The sequence below is a fragment of the Primulina tabacum genome, chromosome 12 (genome assembly GCF_025594145.1).
Source record: "Primulina tabacum isolate GXHZ01 chromosome 12, ASM2559414v2, whole genome shotgun sequence".
NCBI classification, from domain to species: Eukaryota; Viridiplantae; Streptophyta; class Magnoliopsida; order Lamiales; family Gesneriaceae; genus Primulina; species Primulina tabacum.
Window position 1 is genome coordinate 34,735,146 of NC_134561.1, and position 24,690 is coordinate 34,759,835.

General features: G+C 40.2%; 1 protein-coding gene and 1 long non-coding RNA gene across 8 annotated transcripts in view; one reads left to right on the plus strand and one right to left on the minus strand.

The window, feature by feature from the left end:
• LOC142520088 (vacuolar sorting protein 18-like) overlaps positions 1-24,690 on the plus strand; it is a 46,367-nt gene that overhangs the window by 12,623 nt on the left and 9,054 nt on the right. The gene's annotated exons all lie outside the window — the stretch shown is intronic.
• Positions 6,236-24,690, minus strand: part of LOC142520090 (uncharacterized) — a 109,606-nt gene continuing 91,151 nt past the window's right edge. The window contains exons 2-3 of the long non-coding RNA XR_012813903.1: positions 17,748-17,817; positions 6,236-6,607 (exon numbers count right to left, since the gene is read on the minus strand). This is a non-coding gene — a long non-coding RNA (uncharacterized LOC142520090). The remainder of the gene's footprint in view (positions 6,608-17,747; positions 17,818-24,690) is intronic.

The window sequence follows — 24,690 nt, forward strand, 5'->3', positions numbered from 1 at the left end:
GAAAATTAAGTTTCCCGTGAAAGGTGGTAGGGTCCGGTAAGTTCGGGGAGATCGACCCTCCTCACAAAAATGTTACGTCGAGATTGTCAGAGTGGATAAGATGGCAAGAATTGTCGGGGTACAGAAGCGCAGGGGAGGAAGAGGTGAATAAGTGCATTCTGTAGAGAAAGTGCAGGCGGTGGTGGGAGAAGAGCAGGAAGAAATTACCTTAATCCCTGGAAATCCCGGGAAAACACCAAAGTTGCCCAGGATTGGTGGATCTCAATTAATAGTTTGTTTGCAGCAAGATGTGGATATCTTCGCATGGTACCCTACGGAGTTAATTGGGATCTCGGCTCATGTAGACGAACAAAAGCTAAACATTCTCCCGAACTCCCGGCCAGTGATACAAAAGAAAAGACATTTCGAACTAGATAAAAGACAAGGTAATAGCAGAACAAACGGGGGAGCTTCTCAGAGCTGGCTAAGTCAGAGAGGTCCAATTCCCGACTTGGTTGTCAAATGTGGTTCTAGTCCAGAAAGCCACAAGGAAATGGAGGATGTGTGTTGGATCTGAACAAAGCTTGTCCCAAAGATTGTTTACCCTTGCCCTGAATTGATCGGCTGGTCGATTCTACATCTGGATATGAATTACTGTGTTTCGTGGATGCATAACAGGGATATCATCAAATCCCCCTGGCAAGTTTCTGGGCTTCATAGTGACCGAGAGATGAATTGAAGTTAATCCTGAGAAGGTAAAGGCTATTTTGGAAATGGTTTCTCTTAGAGCCATCAAGGACGTGCAAAAGCTGACAGGTCGGATTGCATCTTTGGCCCGTTTCATATTAAGATCATCACATCGGAGTTATCTCTTCTTTCAGATACTTCGAAAGTCGCAAAAATTCTATCATTGTCCTCACCTACAGCTCACTGGGAAAGATTATGACCAACCCAGATATCTCGAGGAGGCTAGAAAAATGGATAATAGAGTTCGGGGAATATCACTTACCAGCCAAGGACCGCGATAAAAGCTCAAGCTTTGTCAGATTTTCTAATCAAAATGACACAGCCTGGGCAGGAGGAAGTTTGGAGAGTGTGTTGTTGATGGTGCTGCCGGTAAAGAAGGAAGTGGGGTAGGAGTCGGTCTGGTTTCCTCGACGGAAGAAAAAGTAAAGCCTGCTGTGAGATTAGACTTCCAGGCTTCAAATAATTAAGCTGAATATGAATCAGTAGTAATCAGAATAAAAGCTGCCCGAGAAGTTGGAGCCGCCCGAATCATCCTATACTCGGACTCTCAACTAGTTATTCAGCAAGTCAAAGGCTCTTATGAAGTCCGAGAAAGAAGATTAAAGGAATTCAAGAGCTATCAGAGAGTTTTACTGACTTGAGCGCAGAGCAAATCCCGAGAGAAGAAAATATTGAGGCCGATGCACTTGCCGAAATGGCGTCATCTTTGACTTGAGAGGGTGGAAGAGATGTTATTCATCACACCAAGATGGTCTCGACCATAGATACAGGTCCCGTAACTTTCTGCTCGAGTTCATTTTAGCAGGACAGCTGCCGGCAGATCCTCAACAAGCCTAGAAAATCAAGAGGCAATGTTCCCGTTTCAATGTCCTTAAAGGAGAATTGTAGTGACGATCATTCCAAGGCCTCTGCTCAAATGTTTGGCTGGAGAAGAAATTAAATATGCGCTAAAAAAAATTCATGAAGGATGTTGCGGAGACCATCTCGGAACCATAACACTTACCACGAAAGCACTATTGGCTCGATTCTGGTGGCCTACTATGAATACAGATGCCCAGAATATAGTCCAGTCTTGTGAAGATGTCAGCTCCATGGTAATTTTTGCCACAGCCTGGCCTTATCTTTGAAGCTTGTTCGAGCATCCTGTCCTTTCGATCAATGTGGCTTGGATATTGTGGGATCCTTCCCAATAGCCCGAGCTCAGGAAAAATTCATGTTGGTAACAGTGGACTACTTTTCCAAATTAAGCTGAGCCCCTGGCTAGTATTACTGAAGAGGAGATATTAAAATTTTTATGGAAAAACATAGTTTGCAGGTTTGGGCTACCCAGGAAGTTAATATCTGACAACGGCCGACAATTCCAATGGCGAAAAATCATGGCCTAGTGCAAAGAAATGAAGATTATTCAGTGTTGCCAGTAGAGATCAGGCAGACTTCGGCAAGGATTCAAAGTTATCCAGAAAAGAATGATGTAGCCCGGGCCCATGAATTAGACTTGATAGAAGATGTGTGTGGATTTCTGGGATCTAAACAAAGCCTGTCCCAAAGACTGTTATCCCTTACCCCGGATTGACCAGCTGGTTGATTCTACGTCCGGATATGAACTACTGTGTTTCATGGATGCTCACCAGGGGTATCTACCCCTGGCCCAAGAAGATCAAGGCAAGGATTTTTGAAAAACAAGTCGGGAAGAATGTCGAGGTCCATGTGGATGACATTTTGGTTAAACCCAATGAGAAGTCGGGCTTCATATAAGATCTGGAAGAAACCTTCTCCACTCTCAGAAAGTATGGGGTCAAGCCAGTAGCCTGAGCTCAGAAATATTCTTGCTAGTGGCCGTGGACTACTTTTCCAAATGGGTGGAAGCCGAGCCCCTGGCCAGAATTACTGAAGAAGAGGTATTAAAGTTATTATGAAAAAACATAGTTTGTAGGTTTGGGCTACCCAGGAAGTTGATATCAGACAATGGCTGACAATTCCATGGGCCAAGAATTATGGCCTGGTGGAAAGAAATGAAGATTATTCGGTCATTCACCTCAGTAGCATATCCACAAACTAATGGGCAGATCGTGCAAGCTCTGAAAGCTAGATTGCATGGCGTGGGAAAAGATTTGGTGGAAGAGATACCCAGTGTTCTCTGGGCCTATTGAACCACTCCCCTGACTGCTACTAAAGAAACTCTTTACAGTTTGGTTTATGGATCTGAAGCAGTATTGCCAGTAGAGATCGGACAGACTTCGGTCCAAAATTCAAAGTTATCCAGAATAGAATGATGAAGCTCGGGCCCAAGAATTGGACTTAGTACAAGAAAAAAAGAGAAAGAGAAACCTTTCGAATGGAAGTTTATCACAGACGGGGCATACGAGCTTATAATAAGAAAGTTCGACCCCGAGAATTTCAAGTTGGTGATCTGGTTCTAAAGAAAGCAAACCCCCGGCTGTAGAGGCAGAAAAGTTAGAAGCCCGGTGTGAAGGACCTTACAAAGTGATAAAAAGACTCAGTTCAGGAGCATTGTATTTAGAGGATAACCAGGGACTATCTTTGAAAAGACCCTGGAGTGCTTTTCATTTGAAGAAATATTATGATTAAAAGTGAACTTATTATTTGAAATATTAATGAAGGTTTTTTCTTCTCAAAAGTGTACAAAGCATTATATTAAACCCAGGAGGCATGAGTCCCCGGTAATCTATTAAACCCAGGAGGCATGAGACTTCGGTAGTCTATAAAACCCGGAGGCATGAGGCCTCAGTAATTGATTTAAACCCGAGAGGCATGAGGCTCGGTAATGTATTTTAACCTGGGATTCGGCGAGCAGATGAGCCGAGGATGGATGAATGGAGTAGGCCGCCCGGAAATAACTTTGGCCCTCCTCCTCCGCATCACTCAGCAAGACCAACTTGGGGGTGGATGTAGCTTTTCGTTTCCTCCGGATGAGAGGAACGTGGTCTACAGAATCCCCGGGAGAGTCGGGGCATCTGTGAAAAGACCCTGGAGTGCTTTTCATTTGAAGAAATATTATGATTAAAAGTGAACTTATTATTTGAAATATTAATGAAGGTTTTTTCTTCTCAAAAGTGTACAAAGCATTATATTAAACCCAGGAGGCATGAGTCCCCGGTAATCTATTAAACCCAGGAGGCATGAGACTTCGGTAGTCTATAAAACCCGGAGGCATGAGGCCTCAGTAATTGATTTAAACCCGAGAGGCATGAGGCTCGGTAATGTATTTTAACCTGGGATTCGGCGAGCAGATGAGCCGAGGATGGATGAATGGAGTAGGCCGCCCGGAAATAACTTTGGCCCTCCTCCTCCGCATCACTCAGCAAGACCAACTTGGGGGTGGATGTAGCTTTTCGTTTCCTCCGGATGAGAGGAACGTGGTCTACAGAATCCCCGGGAGAGTCGGGGCATCTGTTTTTTTCTATTTCAAGCACCTTCGCCCTGACATCATCAGTAGGTTGACTGACCCCTGGTGGTATTGGTCTCAATCACAGCCTGAGCTTCAAGGGCCCCTTTCCGAGTGGCCTTCTTTTTCTCCTCAGCAGTTTTTTTGGTAGCCTTATTTTTCTCTTCAGCCGCTTTTGCAGCCGCCCACATTCTCGCAAAGGTCTCTTGAATTTTCGAGTTATCTGTACAAAAGAAAGATAGGTGTAAAAAAAACAAGAAGAAGAGAAAGTGATAAAGAAGGAAATTACCTCGGCCAGGGCACTCAACCCGTAAGCCACTAAATTGTCCTCATTAAGGAGGAGAGAAGAAGAAAACTTTTTCCCCTCCACCAGTTCCTGGATTCGAGTGTAAAGCTCCTCAAATTTATAGCCACGAGAAAGCTCATGCTGGGTAGGGAGGCTGGGCAAGAAGCCGGTCAGGCATTTGGGAGGGGAGGGAAGGTTGATGTAGAAGAAACAACCTTTCCATCCTTTCAATGAGAAGGGGATGTCATCAAGGAATCGACTCTTCAACTGGGCATATAGGGAGAAGGCGATAACAAAAAAATAATATAGAACGAGAGGGTTAATAAGAAGGTTGTGCATTTTAAAGAGGATATAGGTCGAGGCCATGATTCAGAAAGAGCTTGGATGAAATAGTTTATGGGGACCCCGAGGAAGTGGGCCATGTCGATATAAAAAGAAGGAAGGGGAAATCTGAGACAACTATGTACTTGGTTCTGGGGACTGATCAGCCCGATCGAAGGGATCGGGAATCCGGATTTGATAGGAAAAAAGAATAGAGCCTAGGACTCTAAGATCTTCCTCAGCCCTGGAACGTAGAGTACTTTCCATGGTAGAAAACCAGAGAGCACTCAGTGCATCAGGATGAGGTGAGCCAGGAGATCAGGATTTGCCCTTCTCTTTTTTAGAAGCTCGTAAAGTGCCAATGGTGAGGGGATTGATTTTTTGCTTTTTTGATTTTTTTGGAAGGTGGTGGGAAGTGGATTTTTCAACAAAAAGGGAAGGTGAATTGGAGCGTGCCGCTGCAGACTCATACCCAGGTGAGCCGTGCGCATTCGCTCCAAAAGTAGAAATGGAATCAAACATTTTTCAAAAAAGAAAAAGATGGATCAAAAGGGAGGAAAGCACTTACGGAAGATGGGATGGGAAGCTGGCCACAGAGTGACAGAATAGGTCACCAGAAGGGAACGAAATGCGTCGGAGATGGTGATACCCCGGGGAATATCCTAAATCTAGGGCTTACCTCATGCTAACATCAACCCTAAATCACATAACATATTCTTGTTACTCGGGACAGCTCTAGCCCTACCATTTCAGGGAGGGAGTGGTGATACCCCGGGGAATATCCTATTTCCGGGTCATCTCCAATGTGGACTTAGGGTAGCCCGGAAAGTCGGCAAGGGCAAGGTTCATCTTTGAGCCTTAGTGGTAAGAGTTTGGGTAGATCTTTGGTATCGGGAAGTGAGGGCCCGGGTGGCGAGAAACCGGGGGCATTACGGTACATGTTATCATGTTTGAACTCATAGGTATGGGGCACCATGACTTGATCATCATTATGAGGCCTTTCAAAGCACGCAAGAGTGATGTGACTCGATCGGAATAGGCATGGGTTGTCAGACTCAACAGTGTCAGTAAGCAGAGGATTGACAACCACCCATCATGAGTAGCAATTGGGCACTAAAAACAAAGTTCTCATCGACTTCCCCTATAAATACCATGTTTGTCTAATATTAATTCATTCAGATATATATTTTATTGCTAAAATAATATTAACTCTCTCCAAAAAAACACCTGACTGACTTGAGCGTCGGAGTGACCATGCCGGAAACCCTTCCGGCACCCCATTAATGATCTTTGTTATTTTAAGTGTGCAGATATTTCAAAAGCTAGGGAGAACTTTTTCCTGAACAAACATAATCCGACCCGGTGAAATTGCTCACCCATCTCATGCCCAATTCACCTGGTCGCATCAATTGACAAACAAATATCTTAGAAACTTGTACTGTGAGGGACCGTACTCTTAATTAATATTTAATTATCAAACAACAAAGATTAAATTGTTTAAACAGCTAAAACGAATTTAAAATGTTCATTTGGGCCTACAGAAATTTCTGCATGACCTCCCCGTAAGTAGGACATCCCAAAAATTTCAAAACACAACAACATCAATATACGGTCAAAAATAACATCAAGTTCACAATCAACCAAACAAATATCCTACAGCCGCAATGGCCAGGACTAGACACAACATACCACAAATAAAATCCAAAACAACATAAAAACATCACCATACAGCTACACAGGGTATCTCCCTGTCAAATGTATCAAACCAGTATAATATATAGATATCTGGGAACTCTGACACAAACCAACTGACTACTGGGTACCACTCGCTGACGCTCCACCAGACGTGTCAAATCCCCTGGAATGACCTGCTATGGCATCAAAAACAACCACAACATAAAAAGAAAACAGGGGTCAGACCCCAGTACAACAAACCAGTAAAATTACGATGTATATAAAAGACATGTAATAATACCAAGTAAATGCAATGATATGCGATGCATGAATGGTAACTGTAAAAAATAAGAGAATAATTTCTTGTATCGTTTTCCAATAACTACTTGGTATTTATACAACACACTAAATTATTTATAATGGAAACCCTAGATCTTAATCCTAGCAATCCCCTGATTTAAGGAAACCAAATATACATCTATATCAATCTAAGATACACAATATCAATTAAAAATCTACAAGATATTATTTATACAATCTTCTAACATAGTAACAATATCTCCAGTTTTAACACTCCCCCTCAAGCTGGGATGCCTCCTAGAAAAGTACAATATCCTGAAGTTGACCTTCTATCAACAAGAGAACCTGCATAATCCACGTCAGTATATGCCTCAAGGCTTAATCCAGCGTTTCTTTTGAATAAAATGCCTTTGCCTGGGTTGGCTTTTAGGTACTGCAGTAACCTATAGACTGCATGTAGGTGTACTTCTCTAGGATCATGCATAAATTGACTTATAATCCCCACAGTGTATGCAATATCCGGTCTGGTATGGGCAAGATATATAAGCTTACCAACCAGCCTTTGATACCTCTCTTTGTCGACCACGGGTCCATCATTGTCATCACCAAGTTTGTGAGTAGCATCAATTGGTGTAGGGGCTGGTTTGCAAGCTAGCATTCCGGTTTCAGACAGTAGATCCGTGACATACTTTTGTTGTGAGATAAAGATCCCTTTCTTGGAATGAACTACTTCTATTCCAAGAAAATATTGCAATCTCCCAAGTTCTTTCATCTCAAACTCTTTTGCCAAACAATTCCTCAACGCTTGCTTTTCATTTTCATTGTTTCCAGTCAAAACTATATCATCCACATATACCAATAGGATTGTGACTCCCCATGAGTCGGAATGTTTAAAGAACAAAGTATGGTCTCCTTGGCTTTGTCTGTATCCATAGGCAAGCATTGCTTTGGTGAACCTCCCAAACCAGGCCCTTGGTGATTGTTTAAGGCCATATAATGCCTTCTTTAATTTGCAAACTTTAGAGCCCTCGAAATCTTTATCGAATCCTGGAGGAACATCCATGTATATTTCTTCTTCCAGGTCACCGTGAAGGAATGCATTCTTTACATCAAACTGCTCTAAGTTCCAGTTAAAGTTGGATGCTAAAGACAATAGGATTCGAAATGTATTCATCTTGGCAACTGGAGCGAATGTCTCTTGATAATCAACACCATAGGTTTGTGTATAGCCATTTGCAACAAGTCTGGCCTTGTATCTCTCCAGTGAGCCATCAGATTTGTACTTTATTGTAAACACCCATTTGCAACCCACAACCTTCTTTCCTGGTGGGAGATCAACAACTTCCCATGTTTTGTTCTTTTCCAGCGCCTGCATTTCAACTTTCATAGCAACTCTCCAATTCTCATTAGATAATGCCTCAGATAAAGTATTAGGAATGTGAATAGTGTTTAAATTTACTAGGAAAGCTCTATGTGATGCAGTGAAATTTTGAAATGTTACAAAATTGGCAATTGGATAAAGAGGTTTTTTAGTGCATTCTCTTGTTCCTTTTCGAGCAGCAATAGGCAGATCATAATCACAAGAAATAGCATTTTCTGGACATACCTCATTTTCAGAATTAGGTTTGGATTCTTGGATTTGCTCGTGGGCAACTTCGGGCTTTTTTCTTCTTGAGTATACATGGTCAAATTGCTTGCTGTTAGGAGACTTATTCGAAGAGTGACTTGGCTCAACAGAGGCTGGAATGGAAGGAGTTGGGGCTGCCGGAGTGGCTGAAGGTAACTCAAGTAAGAAAGAATCTTTATCCTTATCTTCAAGAGCAGGTACTGCTTCCTCTTGAAGACATGGTTGGGTAAAGTATGATGCATCTTCATCAAAAGTAACGTCCATAGAAACAAAAAATTTCTTGGTAGCAAGATGATAACACTTGTAGCCCTTTTGGGTTGATGAATACCCAACAAAGATACACTTAAGAGCTCTATGATCTAACTTTCCCTTGTTATGAACATGGACAAATGCAGGACAGCCAAAAATTTTTGGGTTGAGGTGAGGATCCTTGTCAAGGTTAGGGAAAAACTCAGACAGAACCTGGATTGGACTTCTAAAACCTAACGTTTTTGAGGGCAGACGGTTTATGATGTATGCAGCTGTTAGTACGGCTTCTCCCCAATAATTTTTTGGAACATTTTTATGAAAAAGAAGAGCTCGGGCTGTAGCTAACAAATGACCATTTTTCCTTTTTGCCACTCCATTTTGTTGTGGGGTATAGGAGCAAGATGATTCATGGATAATTCCCTCCTTTTCAAAATAGGAAGACAATGTGTGATTGAAATATTCTCTTGCGTTATCTGATCTAATTTGTTGGATTTTTTTCCCAAATTGATTCTGGATCATAGAATGAAAATTTTGAAACACGGTACTAACATCGGACTTATTTTTGAGAAGGAATATCCATGAAATCGGGGTGCAATCATCAATAAATGAGACAAACCATCGAGGTCCAGATATATTAGGAGTAATTGAGGGTCCCCAAAAATCACTATGGATCAGATAAAAAGGTGTAGCACATTTTTTATTGCTTATTGGAAAGTTTACACGTTTATGTTTTGCAAACTCACAAACATCGCAATGAAGACGTTCATTTCCTAACCCCACAAATAACAACGGAAACATAGATTTTAAAACTCCAAAAGATGGATGACCCAATCGGAAATGATGAAGCCAAATGTTATCTTTATTTGAAGATTACAAAAAAGAAGAAGACACTTGATTCCTAACGTTGTTCAAGTTGCCAATATCCTCAAGAAAATATAGCTCGTTTTCTTCCCTAGTACGTCCAATCTTCCTCCCCGAATCCCGATCCTGAAATATACAATGGGATGGATAAAAAAGCACATTACATTTCAGGTCAGAGGTAAGTTTTTTTATAGATATTAGGCTAGTGGATAATCTTGGCACGTGAAGAACATTGTGAAGTGTAATTGTGGGGCTGATTTGGATATTGTCTATTCCAGCAACAGTGGTAAGAGAACCATCAACAATGGTTATCTTTCGGTTGCTTGGACAAGGTGTGTAGTTCTTGAATTTAAGTGAGGAATGGGTCATATGGTCTGTGGCTCCATAATCGACAATCCACAAATTTCTAACAACTTTATCCGAGGCATTTAATCCTAGAGAGATAAGAGACTTACCTGAATGGGCTAAGGAGCAAGTACCACTGATTTTCTCTTCATTCCCAAGGAGTTTTCGAAGTTTCTCAACCTCTTCCTTGCTGAGTTCATTCAGTCTTGGGTCACCTTTTTGACTTGGCTGGTTAACCGTAAAGTTGGCTTGGTTTATGTTTCTGGTTTGTCCTCATCGTTGATTCCAGTCCTTGTTTCTGCCATGTAATTTCCAGCACTTGTTGTCACGCCCCGGGACGGGGGTTGGTTGACACCGGTTTCAGAACAGAAATCAGAATTAGTAAGCACTGAGCACGTTACTGAATTTCATGGCTAAACTGATATCAGTCCCCTATATGTTCTCTCCTCTAAGGGGTGAGGCCAGAATCAGAATCAGAATTCAGAAATGTTCAGAATATATATTCCTACCATTAGTTCACTAGGGAGTTTCAGTGATTCAAAATCATATATCAGAAATCAAACATACAGAACTGAACTTTAAAACAGAATTATCAAACGGATTTCAAGATATTATATATAAGCCCACTTACCGTAATTTGCTAAAAGTGTTTCGGTTGAAGTCTGAAATCTGCTTCTTCTTGCTACTGGTTCTTGCTGCTCGAAAATCAGCACTCTCTTAGCTCGAAAATTCAAGTGATAATCTCAAGATTTGTGTAACCCATTTCAGAGGTTTGAGAGTGTTACATATAGGCAAAATTCTTACTGTTAGCCTCCCAATTAATGGCCATAATCTGCCATTAACAATCTTTATTCCGTTTTAAATGCTTCAGTTACAAGTCATGGCTGAATTAGTAACTGTCTGCTGGAATTTCGTGCTGCTGCTGTTGGATTCTAATCTGCTGGAAAAATACCAGCTTCTGAAATATTAGCTTCTGCTGGAATTTTTAGCTTCTGTTGAAATTTGCTAGTTGCTGCTACTGCTGGAATTTCAGGTTCTCACATCCCTCCCTCCTTATGAGAAGTTTCGTCCTCGAAACTTGGCTATGCATGATCTTCAAAGAGATAAGGGTATTGTTCTCGCATCTTTTCTTCCAACTCCCAAGTAGCTTCTCTTTCGGTGTGATTGGACCATTGTACTTTGACATATGGAATAGTTCGTCGCCTCAGTACTTGGTCTTTGTTATCCACAATTCGAATCGGAATTTCTTCATATTTCAGTCCTTTATTTAAATTTCCCTCAACCAACAGTGGTCCAGCTTCGACTAGAATCGGAAATATATCTTCTCAGCTGCGAAACGTGGAATACATTGTGAATTCTTGACATGTCAGGTGGAAGTGCTAATCTATAAGCAAGTGTTCCCACTTTCTCAAGAATTTCAAATGGTCCGACGTATCTGGGATTCAGTTTCCCAGCTTATTGAATCGGATTACACCCTTCATAGGGACACTTTTACATATGCCTTTTCTCCAACTTCAAATTCCACGGGTCGTCTTTTCTGATCAGCCCAGCTTTTCTGTCGATCTTGTGCAGCTCTTGATCAAAGCGACTTTATCCACTGTTTCTTGGATCATTTCGGGTCCAACAATGGCTTTTTCCCCTACCTCATCCCAATACAGTGGTGATCGACATTTTCGTCCATACAGAGCTTCGTATGGTGCCATTCCAATACTACTGTGGTAACTATTATTGTATGCGAATTCGATTAAGGGCAGATGTTCGCTCCAATTACCACTGAAGTATAGAGCACAAGCTCTCAGCATATCCTCAAGAGTTTGAATTGTTCTCTCTGTTTGACCATCGGTCTGAGGATGATAGGCCGTACTAAGAGTAACTTTTGTCCCCATAGCTTGTTGAAAGCTCTTCCAAAATCGAGACGTAAACCTAGGATCTTTGTCTGATAGTATGCTAGCTGGTACTCCATGTAATCGCACGATCTCATTCATGTACAAGGTGGCTAGCTTGTCCAAATTATAATTCATGCGGACAAGTAAGAAATGCGCAGATTTTGTGAGTCTATCTACGATTACCCATACTCCGTCATGACCTTGTCTCGTCTTTGGTAAACCCACTACGAAATCCATAGAAATATGCTCCCATTTCCATTCTGGAATTTCTAGAGGTTGCAGAAGTCTTCCAGGTCTTTGGACTTGCTGGCACACGTGACACTTGGAAACAAATATTGCCACGTCTTTCTTCATTCCACTCCACCAAAACTTTTTCTTCAAATCTCTGTACATCTTGGTAGTGCCATGATGGACTGAAAATTTCGACTTATGTGCCTCAGACATTACTTCTTGTCGAAGGTTATCGATGTCTGGTATGCTCAATCGTCCTTTCATCCACAAGATTCCTTTGTGGTCCATAACGAAGTTTGGTGATTTCCCTTCTTTAGCTTGCTCTTTCAGTTTCACCAAAGCGGAATCTCTATCTTGCCTTATCTTGATAGTCTCTCGAAGGCATGGTTGTACTTGAAAGTGATGTCAGGATCATCTTACTCATATTCTTTCGACTTAAAGCATCTGCTACCTTGTTGTCTTTGCCTGGGTGGTAGCTTATCGTCAAGTCGTAATCCTTCATGAGTTCAATCAATCGCCTCTGCCTCATGTTTAACTCTTTCCGAGTGAACAAGTACTTGAGGCTTTGATGATCGGTGAATATTTCACATCTAGCACCATATAAACAGTGTTTCCAAATCTTGAGTGCAAATACCTCTGCTGCTAGCTCGCGGTCATGTGTTGGGTAATTCTGTTCATACGTCTTCAACTGTCTCGATGCGTATGCAGTCACCCTTCCCTCTTGCATGAGTACACATCCTAAACCTCCTTTAGATGCATCACTGTAGATGGTGAAGTCTTTGCCTTCAGTTGGCAATACTAACACCGGAGTTGAGATAGGCTTCTTCTTCAAAGTCTCGAAGCTTTGCTCACAATCTTCACTCCATTGAAATTTAGAGTTCTTCTGTGTAAGTTTGGTGAGAGGTATTGCTATTGAAGAGAATCCTTCAACAAATTTTCGATAATAGCCTGCTAGTCCCAAGAAACTTCTAATTTCTGTCACTGACTTTGGTCTCGGCCAATCTGAGATTGCTTCTACTTTCTTAGGGTCCACAGCTACTCCTGCTGCTGATACGATGTGACCCAAGAATGTGACGCTTTCTAGCCAAAATTAACATTTCTTGAACTTGGCGTATAACTCTTTTTCTCTCAGCGTCTGGAGGGTGAAACGAAGATGTTCCTTGTGGTCTTCTTCACTTGACGAATGTACTAGAATATCGTCGATGAATACCACAACAAACTTGTCAAGAAATGGCTTGAACACTCTGTTCATGAGATCCATGAATACTGCCGGAGCGTTTGTTAACCCGAACGGCATCACTGTGAACTCATAGTGTCCATATCTTGTTCTGAAGGCTGTCTTCGGAATATCGTCTGATTTGACCTTGAGTTGGTGATAGCCTGACCTTAAATCGAGCTTGGAAAAGACCGTAGCTCCCTTGAGTTGGTCAAACAAGTCATCTATCCTTGGAAGCGGATACTTATTCTTGATTGTGATCTTATTCAGTTCTATGTAATCGATACACAATCTCATGCCTCCGTCCTTCTTCTATACGAACAGGACAGGTGCTCCCCACGGAGATGCGTTCGATCGAATTTGCTTCTTATCCAACAATTCTTGAAGTTGTTCTTTGAGTTCTTTCAACTCTGCTGGAGCCATACGGTATGGTGCTTTTGAGATTGGTGTAGCCCTAGGAATCAAGTTCGGGGATTGTGCCAGGGAGTTCTTCGGGAAAGACGTCCAGAAATTCCTGAATAACTGGAATATCCTCTATCTTTAGATTCACCTTTTTTTTTACCTCGCTGATCGATCATTGCTAGTTAGACTTTCTAGGTCTGAGAAGTAGAAAGGAAGGATTTATGTTCCTTATCTTTACCACGAAGTACGATTTCTTCTTGGATTGGGGTTTGACATTCTTACTCCGACAATCTACCATTACCTGATTCTTGTCCAACCAATCAATTCCCAAAGTACACTGTATAAGATCGGCACTGAATATATGCGTATCCATACTTATTTTATTCTATCTTAAAATTAACACGATTACTAACTCAAACCTTGAAACCAATATAGAATCTTAGAATATAACTCCTTATCAGCCGATTGCTTCAAGTCCCAATAATTATAACTTAGTTAAAATTTCTTTCAACCTTGAACGGAAGAAACTAAATCCTCAGACAATTCTTCTTTTACTAAATCTTTCCTTAATCAAGACTATGAGTCTAGCATGTTTTAACAAGTTTCATTGGAGGTCCTTTACTTAGCATCCCAAATTTAATGTACATATCATTAATTATTGACACAAAATTTTTTTTCTAAATCTGAATTTCAAAGCTTATATAATCCTTATCTCATATTTTCATAAATAATATATTATCCGCGAGTCAAACAATTCATCTTAAGTCAGAAGCTTATCTTCGATAGGTAAATTCCCAAAAATGTAAGTCAACTTATATCAGATAGGTACATTCTCAATATGATTCAACTTATCTTGGTACATTTCAAAAGAATGTTACACTTCTTTCTTTTCGTATGATAATACCAATCTAGTCTACCTTATCATCTCTCCATTATCATTGTTCTTTTTCCACTACATCTATAGGTACTTCTTCTTTTCTAAGCTCTTAATGTAGCTACTCTGATCAATCATAATCTTCATCTAAAATAGGAGAGTGAATGTTCAGAATTGATCTCAAGAGTACAGGTTGAGTTATAGACAATTACTGGAATGAACAAAATCAGTACTGTCTATGCATTCAATGAAAGAAAATAGCTCAAAATTTTTCGGTCTCAAAATTCCGTGAAAAATTTACTAAAAATCCTTCACATCAAGAACATGAATGGTACCAAGTTTGGTGTAAAAATGCTAAGCCGTTTGGAAATGAAAATTCCTCAAAGTTTCGAAAAGTTGGAAAATTTTACGGAAATGATGATATCACTATCTTAACGAAGGATTTTGGGGTTCGTCGGCGGTGCTAGGTTAGGTTCTCCTCGTCGAGAGCTTTCCAACGCCTACTTTTAATAGTAAAAATTCCTCTTGGATCAAAAGTTATGGCCGTTTGAAGTTTGCGTGAAAAACACCTCAACTTCCATGCCATTTGCAAGGTCTACTGTATTCGCTTGCTGGAATTCACTGTCTACTGCAATTCTGATGCTACTGCAATCAGTCTGCTGCTTTTCCAGCATTGTCTGCTGCTTTCCAGCACTATTAGAACCAGTCTGCTGCATTCCGATTTTACTGACCCAGTTTTCTGCATTCAGATCTACTGTTTTCCATCTACTGGTTCTGATTTCGGCTACTGGTTTGATGCTATGGTTTCCATCTACTGGTTCTGGTTTCCATCTACTGGTTCTGGTTTCAGATCTACTGGTCTACTGCTTTGTTTCCCTACTGATTTTCCTAACTGTACGTATTCAGTCTATCATTTCAGTAGTCTATTACAGTAGCTTATTTTCAGTAGTCTATTCCCGAAATTTTCAGAACGTATTTTCAGAAGTCTATTAGAACTTATTATTTCTAGTTCCTCCTCCCCAGATTATGAAAACCTGGTTTGCTCTGATACCACTTCAATGTCATGCCCCGGGACGGCGGTTGGTTGACACCGGTTTCAGAACAGAAATCAGAATTAGTAAGCACTGAGCACGTTACTGAATTTCATGGCTAAACTGATATCAGTCCCCTATATGTTCTCTCCTCTAAGGGGTGAGGCCAGAATCAGAATCAGAATTCAGAAATGTTCAGAATATATATTCCTACCATTAGTTCACTAGGGAGTTTCAGTGATTGAAAATCATATATCAGAAATCAAACATACAGAACTGAACTTTAAAACAGAATTATCAAACTGGATTTCAAGATATTTATATATAAGTCCACTTACCGTAATTTGCTAAAAGTGTTTCGGTTGAAGTCTGAAATCTGCTTCTTCTTGCTACTGGTTTTTGCTGCTCGAAAATCAACACTCTCTTAGCTCGAAAATTCAAGTGATAATCTCAAGATTTGTGTAACCCATTTCAGAGGTTTGAGAGTGTTATATATAGGCAAAATTTTGACTGTTAGCCTCCCAATTAATGGCCATAATCTGCCATTAACAATCTTTATTCCGTTTTAAATGCTTCAGTTACAAGTCATGGCTGAATTAGTAACTGTCTGCTGGAATTTCGTGCTGCTGCTGCTGGATTCTAATCTGCTGGAAAAATACCAGCTTCTGAAATATTAGCTTCTGCTGGAATTTTTAGCTTCTGCTGAAATTTGCTAGCTGCTGCTACTGCTGGAATTTCAGGTTCTCACACTTGTCCTTGGTGTGTCCAGTCTTTCTACAGTAAATGCACCATAAATCTTTCTTACCCTCTCGGCTTTCAACTTTTGATATTTCTGCCCTTCCATACTCCATAACTTCACGTTGTTCTGGAATCTTCGCGACCATCACCGACCCCTCTGAATTTTGAGGCTCTAGCATCACACTTCTCCGACTTTTTCAGCGTGAATCAAAGAGATTGTTTCTTCCAAAGATGGTATCTCATCTTTTCCTAGAATTTTGACCCTTACTTGATCAAATTTTGGGTTCAACCCAGCTAAAAAATCATAAACTCGGTCCTTATCAATGAATTGTTTAAGAGTTGAGGCGTCTTCTGGACTAGTTCATCACAACCCGATAGTGATCAAGTTCTTGCCAAAGATTTTGAAGTTCGTTGGCGTACTCAGTGATCTGTTTATTTCCTTGCTTGGCTGATCCCACCTTTATTTTGATTTCATAAACATGGGCAGTATCACGAGCCTTCGAATAAGTTCGTTTGATTGACTCCCAAATGGCCTTTGCAGATGTCAAAAACATGACAGTGTCACTGATCCTTGGATCCATCGACTCCCACAGCCACGACATGACCATAGAATCAGCTTCATCCCATGTGTCGAAGCCTTCTTCTCCTGGTTTGGGTCCAGTCCCAAGAAGCTGACTAATTCTCCCTTTTCCCTTCAAATAAGTCCGAACAAATTGGGACCATTTCAAGTAGTTCTTTCCATCCAAACGATAGTTCGTCCGAATGTTTTGCAAGTCGCCAGTCGTTGGATTGAGATTTACATCCTCCGATTTGGCAGATTGCTTCATAGCTACAATTTTTTTGAAGCCTCAGAATCAGACATAATTAAGCAATGGAGAGAACGATATAGCTATCAGGTAAGAGAAAAAAAAAAACGTGAAAAAAGGATGGCTCTGATACCATGTAAAAAATAAGAGAATAATTTCTTGTATCATTTTCCAATAACTACTTGGTATTTATACAACACACTAAATTATTTATAATGGAAACCCTAGATCTTAATCCTAGCAATCCCCTGATTTAAGGAAACCAAATATACACCTATATCAATCTAAGATACAAAATATCAATTAAAAATCTACAAGATATTATTTATACAATCTTCTAACGTAGTAACAATATCTCCAGTTTTTAACGGTAACAATGGAATAACGGATACAAAACGGAGTCCAAACGAATAGCATCATTAGCAGTAATGGTGGCTACCCGTGCCAGAAATGCAGCATCAAATCGCCGCTCGTCCATGCACGTAGCATCGGGAATACGAGTAGCTAAGTCGCTCGTCCATAGCAGTCATCTGGGAATGTGGTTAATCCTAACTCACTCGTCCCTCTGATGACTCAATATATCTCAATAGAATCAAGTCAACCAACATAAATCGCCGGCAAATGAGTCAAGGCTTAATATGTTATGCCAATATAATTTATGCATTAATGCATCAGAATAAACATTCAAGGCACGTAATAGCAAACAACATTCACTGAATATTCTTACACGCCAATATAAGTGTCATAATGATATAGGTTTGAGTGTACCTCAAATATAACTTACAATACCACAGTAATTTCTTAAGGACTTTCTAATGAACTCGCCCAACGATATAACCTACAATATAAATTCGTTATATACTTCAATATACTGCATTCCGACTGACTAAAACAATTTAAATCGGCTCGATTAAAATTCAAATTCCAAGCAGCCTATAAAACCCGTTTAGAATCTAAAATTTCAAGTTTAATACCTCAAGAATCAAGGCTTAAACGCACAATAGTGATCTCGCAGAGGTAGTTCGCCGGAAAAGTCTCCGGAAATACTATTCACGGTCAGACAACAAGCCGGAAAAATAGGGGAAAAATTTAATACTTCACTTATCAAACTAATCCACCAAGAACAACCAATAATCGAAGCCAATACCTTACCTAAAACCGGATCAAAGTTTGCGCACATAGGAGCTAGAAAACAAGCCAATCGAGCTCATCACCTTCCGATTCATGGCAGGAAAGAAACTAATAGACTTGAGAAAGAAGTTTGCTGGGCTGCGCTACTCTTTCGGCTGCTGAATACGCTACGCGAGGACAACAGAAAACAGAAGGGAAAGGCGACAGGGTGCAAGGCAGGGGAAAAGCTTCCTTTCTGGATTTGAGTGATCTCAGCTTCTTCTATCAAATGGGTTTAAGTAATTAGATGGAAATGGGCTGGGCCCAAAATAGTTATTGGGCTCTCACATTCTTCCTCACTAATCGTCCTCGAAATCTAACATACACAACACTGATATACAAAACATTACGTCTGATAATATATAGGAAATTCAAAATACATCGCGTAATTCATTACATTTTCAAACAAATGAGGCCATTCTTGTCGCATCTTTGACTCTAATTCTCATGTAGATTCTTCTCTTCCATGTCTACTTCACTGTATCAAAACTAGTGGAATCGTCTTGCTCTTGAGTTGTTTTTCCTTGCAGTCCAAAATTTGCACTGGATGTTCAACATAGCTAAGGGAACTGTCCAACTCCACATCCTCAACATTCAAGATATGAGACGGATCTGGCTCATACTTCCGCAACATAGATACATGAAACACATTATGTATTAAAGACAAACTCGGTAGCAAGTCTAAACGATAAGCCAATGTTTCAATCCTCTCAACAATCACATACGGACCAATATAATACGGAGCTAACTTCCTTTTATGTCCAAATCTCATAGTACCCCGAAATGGTGATACTTTCAAGAAAGCAAAATCGCCCACTTGGAACTCTAAAGGTCTACGCCTTTTATTAGCATAACTAGCTTGACGATGATCAATTCAACTTTATCTTTCATTTCTTGAACTTCCGTACACTGAGTACTGAAATTCTTACCACCACAACGATCACAAAATACTCTACCTGGTGACTCAACTGAACTTCCACGCTGACTGCCGGAACTAGAAGAACTAGTACGAGTCTGTTTCTTGAACTGTTTTCCTTTGGCATTAAAGTTTTGCTGCTTTGGTTGTTGACAAGACTGCGAAGGCTGACACGACAGTAAAGGACGGTATAGTGGTGCACCCACTGGCATCGACACATTGCCCCAACTATGAGGAAAACATGGTTGAAATGGTCGTGATTCTTCCAAAAGTAGACTTGCCTCCACATTCTTGGCCTTCTCTACAACATCGGCATAATTAACAGACAGCTACTACTAAAGTGCAAATGGTCCGATTCAATCCTTGCATAAAATGCGATAGCTTGTTCCAATCACTGCTAGCAACATGAGGAACATATGCAAGAAGCGCTGAAAATTGAGAGACATACTTTACTACAGTCATGTTACCTTGAGTCGATTTATTGAATTCAGCTTCCTTGGCCGAATATGTGAAGACCCAAAATTTTGCATTACAAAGAGACAAAGTACCGAGTTGATTTTAGTTTTGCATTGAAGACGAATTATGTCATGGAGGAGAATAAATTACATGCAACCTTTGGCATGGAGGGGGAAGGTCTAAACTCACATTGGTGACATTTAAGTCCATAAACCATGCAACATTTGGCATGGAAGGGGAAGACCTAAAGACACATTGGTGATTACATTCCATAAATCATGCAACCTTTTTGGCATGAAGGGTGAATACTTAAAGTCATATTGGTGCCTATAAATAGTGGCAAAGGAATGAGTGAAATCACACCAAAAACAACATCAAAGTTTTCTCCAAAAGTTTCAATTTTCGAGTACCAAAAATTCTGCCCAATTTTAGAAAGTTTTGCTCATTGTTTTACAAGTCCAAATATGTTCTCCACCGTTCAAAATATACCTATACGTGTTTGGAACAACATATCCAAAATTAGGCGCAAACATTTTTGTAAGGTGACTGGTTTTCAGTGTCAAACTCCATCTTATTCATTCCAAGATTTTTGGAACAATCTTTCAGGTAAGTGGGTTTATGTGTTTTAAAGATTATGTATGTTTTAAAATTTGATCGTCTACTGCATGTTGTGTATAAGTGATGATTTCGAAATTCTAAGTTACTTCAAAATCGTTTCGTTCCGTCCGTTGTTCGTTCATGCCCTCCGCTTCGTTCTGTCTTGGTGTCGCTCTGTTTGAACCAATCCGTCTCTGAATGATAAGTTATAAGTATGGATCTGATAATGATGTATCGGGAAAGCCTGTGAGGGAAAAGGCTCCAGAGGGAGCCTCTCTATGAGAGAAGGCCCCAGAGGGAGCCAGTCTATGGGAGAAGGCCCTAGAGGGAGCCCGGATGCGGGAAAAGGACCCCAGAGAGAGCTCATTTATAGGAGAAGCCCCAGAGGGAGCCCAAGATCAACGATAGCCCATGATCATTATTTTCTGTTTGTCTGATAAGTTCTGATAAATTCTGTTTTGATTCGAAGTTCTGATTTGTTCTAAATCTGATTTATGTTCATCCAACTCTGAAGCTCTGATTTATTCAATGTTTGACTTCTGTTCATTCAACTCTGATATACTATGTTTTAAAAATATTATGTATCAAATGTTTTCTGGTATTCGATCGGCCCCACTTGCTGAGTGTTCCCCACAACGCTCACCCCCCTTACGTCCCTCTCCAGATGAGAATGAAGAACAGGTAAAAGTAGAGCAGGAGTAGTTCTGGGGCTGGTAAAGAATTAGAAAGAAATTCAAATTCTGGATGTTCAAGCCCATTAGTGTTCCTTTGTCTTTCTTAGTAAATGTTTGAACTTTTCGCTTCCGCAACCTCTGTATTTTTCCTTTGATGTAAAGACAATGGAATTTTATGAAATAGACTGGTATTTGGCTATTTTCTATGAGGCTTATTGTTATTTAATTAACAATGCTGGATGTCACTAGCGCCTCGGTCTCGGATCGTGACAGAATAATACGAAGGCGGTGAATATTCTCGAGCAAACTGAACGCAAAATACATCCCAAGTAATTCTTTCATTTGATTCTTTCAGAGCTTCCTCAGTAGTTTCTCACCATAACTGGGCTCGGTCTTTTAATTGACAAATAGCCAACTTAAGCTGCAAATCAGGAGTGTACTCCAACATATTAGACAAGCGTTTCATACTTTTTAACCATGCTACAGCTTTTTCACCATCTTCATTCCCAAAGAATCGAGGAGGATGCATGTTCTGAAATCGGGATATCACTAGTTCCATATCACCCATTCCTCTAGTCAACTGATCCACTTCATGCTCAACATTAACATTTCGTGCTTCACCACGAAGACAATGACCTCGTCTTCCCCATTCAGTCTCGTTAAGTCCTCTCACATTAGGAGCTTAAGATTCCTGAACAACTTCCTTTCCTTTTCTGCCCTTACGTCCAGGTGCCATCTACAAGACACAAGGATTTAATCCTCAGACAGAAAACATAATAATCGATTTAGTATAAGAGCATAAACTTAAACTAATAGGCAATTTCTGCACTAAATGTCAAAACTTAATCAAGTATACGCTCTAGTCATGCTGATTCAATTAATTCAAAACATAGAAACAAGTAAGAGAAAATAATCAAACACGTGCACAATCATTTTATTTGTGTCTAAACTCGAGTGTCCTAGACTCTAATTCGAGCGTATCCCAGTTACTCTCTGATACCAAACTATGAGGGCCCGTGCTCTTAATTAATATTTAATTACCAAACAACAAGGATTCATTCGTGTAAACAGCGAAAAACGAGTTTAAAATGTTCATTTGGGCCTACAGAAATTTGGGCATGACCTCCCCGTAAGTAGGACATACCAAAAATTTCAAAACACAACAACATCAATATATGCTCGAAAGTAACATCAAGTTCACAATCAACCAAACAAATATCCTACAGCCGCACTGGCCAGGACTAGACACAACATACCACAAATAAAATCCAAAACGACATAAAAACATCACCATACAGCTATACAGGGCATCTCTCTGGCAAATGTATCAAACCAGTATAATATATAGACATTTGGGAACTCTGACACAAACTAACTGACTACTGGGTACCACTCGCTGACGTTCCACCAAACGCGTCAAATCCCCTGGAATGACCTGCTATGGCATAAAAAAAAACCACAACATAAAAAGAAAACAGGGGTTGGACCCCAGTACGACAAACCAGTTAAATTACGACGTATATAAAAGACATGTAATACCAAGTAAATGCAATGATATGAGATGCATGAATGGTACAATGGAACAACGGATACCAAACGGAGTCCAAAAGAATAGTATCATCAGCAGTAACAGTGGCCACCCGTGCCAAGGAATGCAGCATCAAATCGCCTTTGTCCATGCACGTAGCATCGGGAATGCGAGTAGCTAAGTCTCTCGTCCCTAGCTGTCATCTGGGAATGTGGCTAATCCTAACTCACTCGTCTCTTTGATGACTCAATATAGCTCAACAGAATCAACATAAATCGCCAGCAAAAGAATCAAGGCTTAAACGCACAATAGTGATCTCGCAGAGGTAGTTCGCCGGAAATACTGATCACGGTCAGAAAACAAGCTGGAAAAATAGGGGAAAAACTTAATACTTCACTTATCAAACTAATCCACCAAGAACAACCAATAATCAAAGCCAAAACCTTACCTAAAACCAGATTATAGTCTACGCGCATAGGAGCTAGAAAACAAGCCTTCCGATTCATAGCAGGAAAGAACCTAATAGGCTGGAGAAAGAAGGTTGCTGGGCTGCGCTACTCTTTCGGCTGCTGAAAATGCTACGGGAGGACAGCAGAAAACAGAAGGGAAAGGCGATGGGGTGCAAGGCAGGCGAAAAGCTTCCTTTCTGGATTTGAGCGATCTGTTGTTTCTTCTATCAAATAGGTTTAAGTAATTAAATGGAAATGGGATGTGCCCAAAATAGTTATTGGGCTCTCACATGTACACTTGTAGGACATGGATTGACGGTCTTATAAAACAATTGTAGGAAGCAATCTGCGCATCGCTTGGAATACTACAATGAGCAAATCGAAAAACTCAAACAAGAAATGAATGATTCTACTCATGGTGCTGAAAACATAAGGTGTGGGGACCCGGACGCTAATTCATTCCTTAATCGTCTTTAGGAATAATTCAAACAATTATAATAAACAGGGTCTAAATTTTTTTTTTTTAAAATACACAGCGGAAACGTAATGTAATTTAATTCAAATTACATATTAAACATAATTATACAAATCTTGTATTATCTACAAGAATTCAACTAGGTTCAACTATATCTCAGTGCTGAATCCTAAGTTGCTTCGAAGCCCGGATCTCCACGCTATCTAGTCCAGCCTCTTTCTCTTCTTGACCCTGATCCTATCCTACCTGTTGCCATGCACACATACAAACAAGACAACAGCCGGATAACTCCGGTGAGAATTACATTCTCAGTATAAATCATGTATACATGCAGTCATAAAAACAATATAAAAGCATATAACAGATATGTCTAACATGTATTCAGATCAGAATATAAATCCATATCAAGAATACATCCTATTCTAAACATGTATCATCATCAGGAACATAAATCAATATGTACCATATTCAGGAACATAATCAACATGAATCAATATAACTGTCAATTAGACTCATGACTTCACATTTAAGACTAGACTCAATCCTAGTCTAGGGATCCCGGTTTCCAGAAGTTAGCATTCCCATATCGACCAACAGTAATAGAAAAGACTCCAGTTCTATCCACGTCGATAGGGTATCGATCACCAGTAATAGAAAAAATACCAATTCTATCCACATCGATATGGTATCGATCACTAGTAATAGAAGAAGCTCGTATTCTATCCACATCGGTATAGTATCGATCACCAGTAATAGAAAGAACTCCGATTCTATCCACATCGATATAATATCGATCACCAGTAATAGAAGAAGTTATGATTCTATCCACATCGATACGGTACCGATCACCAGTAATAGAAGAAGAAGCTCCAATTCTATCCACATCGATATAATATCGATCATCAGTAATAGAAGAAGTTATAATTCTATCCACATCGATAGCCAAACATCCGGTGACAGACTTTGGCACCATCGCCAATACACTATCTTGTGACATCGTGCAATGTGCCCGTGGCGATCCCACCACTATCAGGCACTTATGTCACAAGATTACTCGTCTAATACCTGCTGTCTATAAATCAAGAGAACAAGTACATCAATCAAATCAATACAATAAGGTAAAGTATGTGATTTAGGGAAACTTGAGCCAAACCTCACTCGAGTTGTGCAATCCCAACTCAACATTAATTTATACCTTTATCTTCTCGGTCCGACGAAGACGAAGTATCGAAGTCAACTCTGTCCATACCCAATCTGATAATGACAATCGAATAGATACAATATCAGTATATAACTCAATTCAACAGCTGTTCTGATCAATACTCAAATCAAAACATAATCGGATCAATGTCAATCGACATACGATACCACAATACCATCTCAACTAATACCGAGTCTGATCAATATCAATTTACGGATGTTTCGACGGCATAACAATACAGTCTC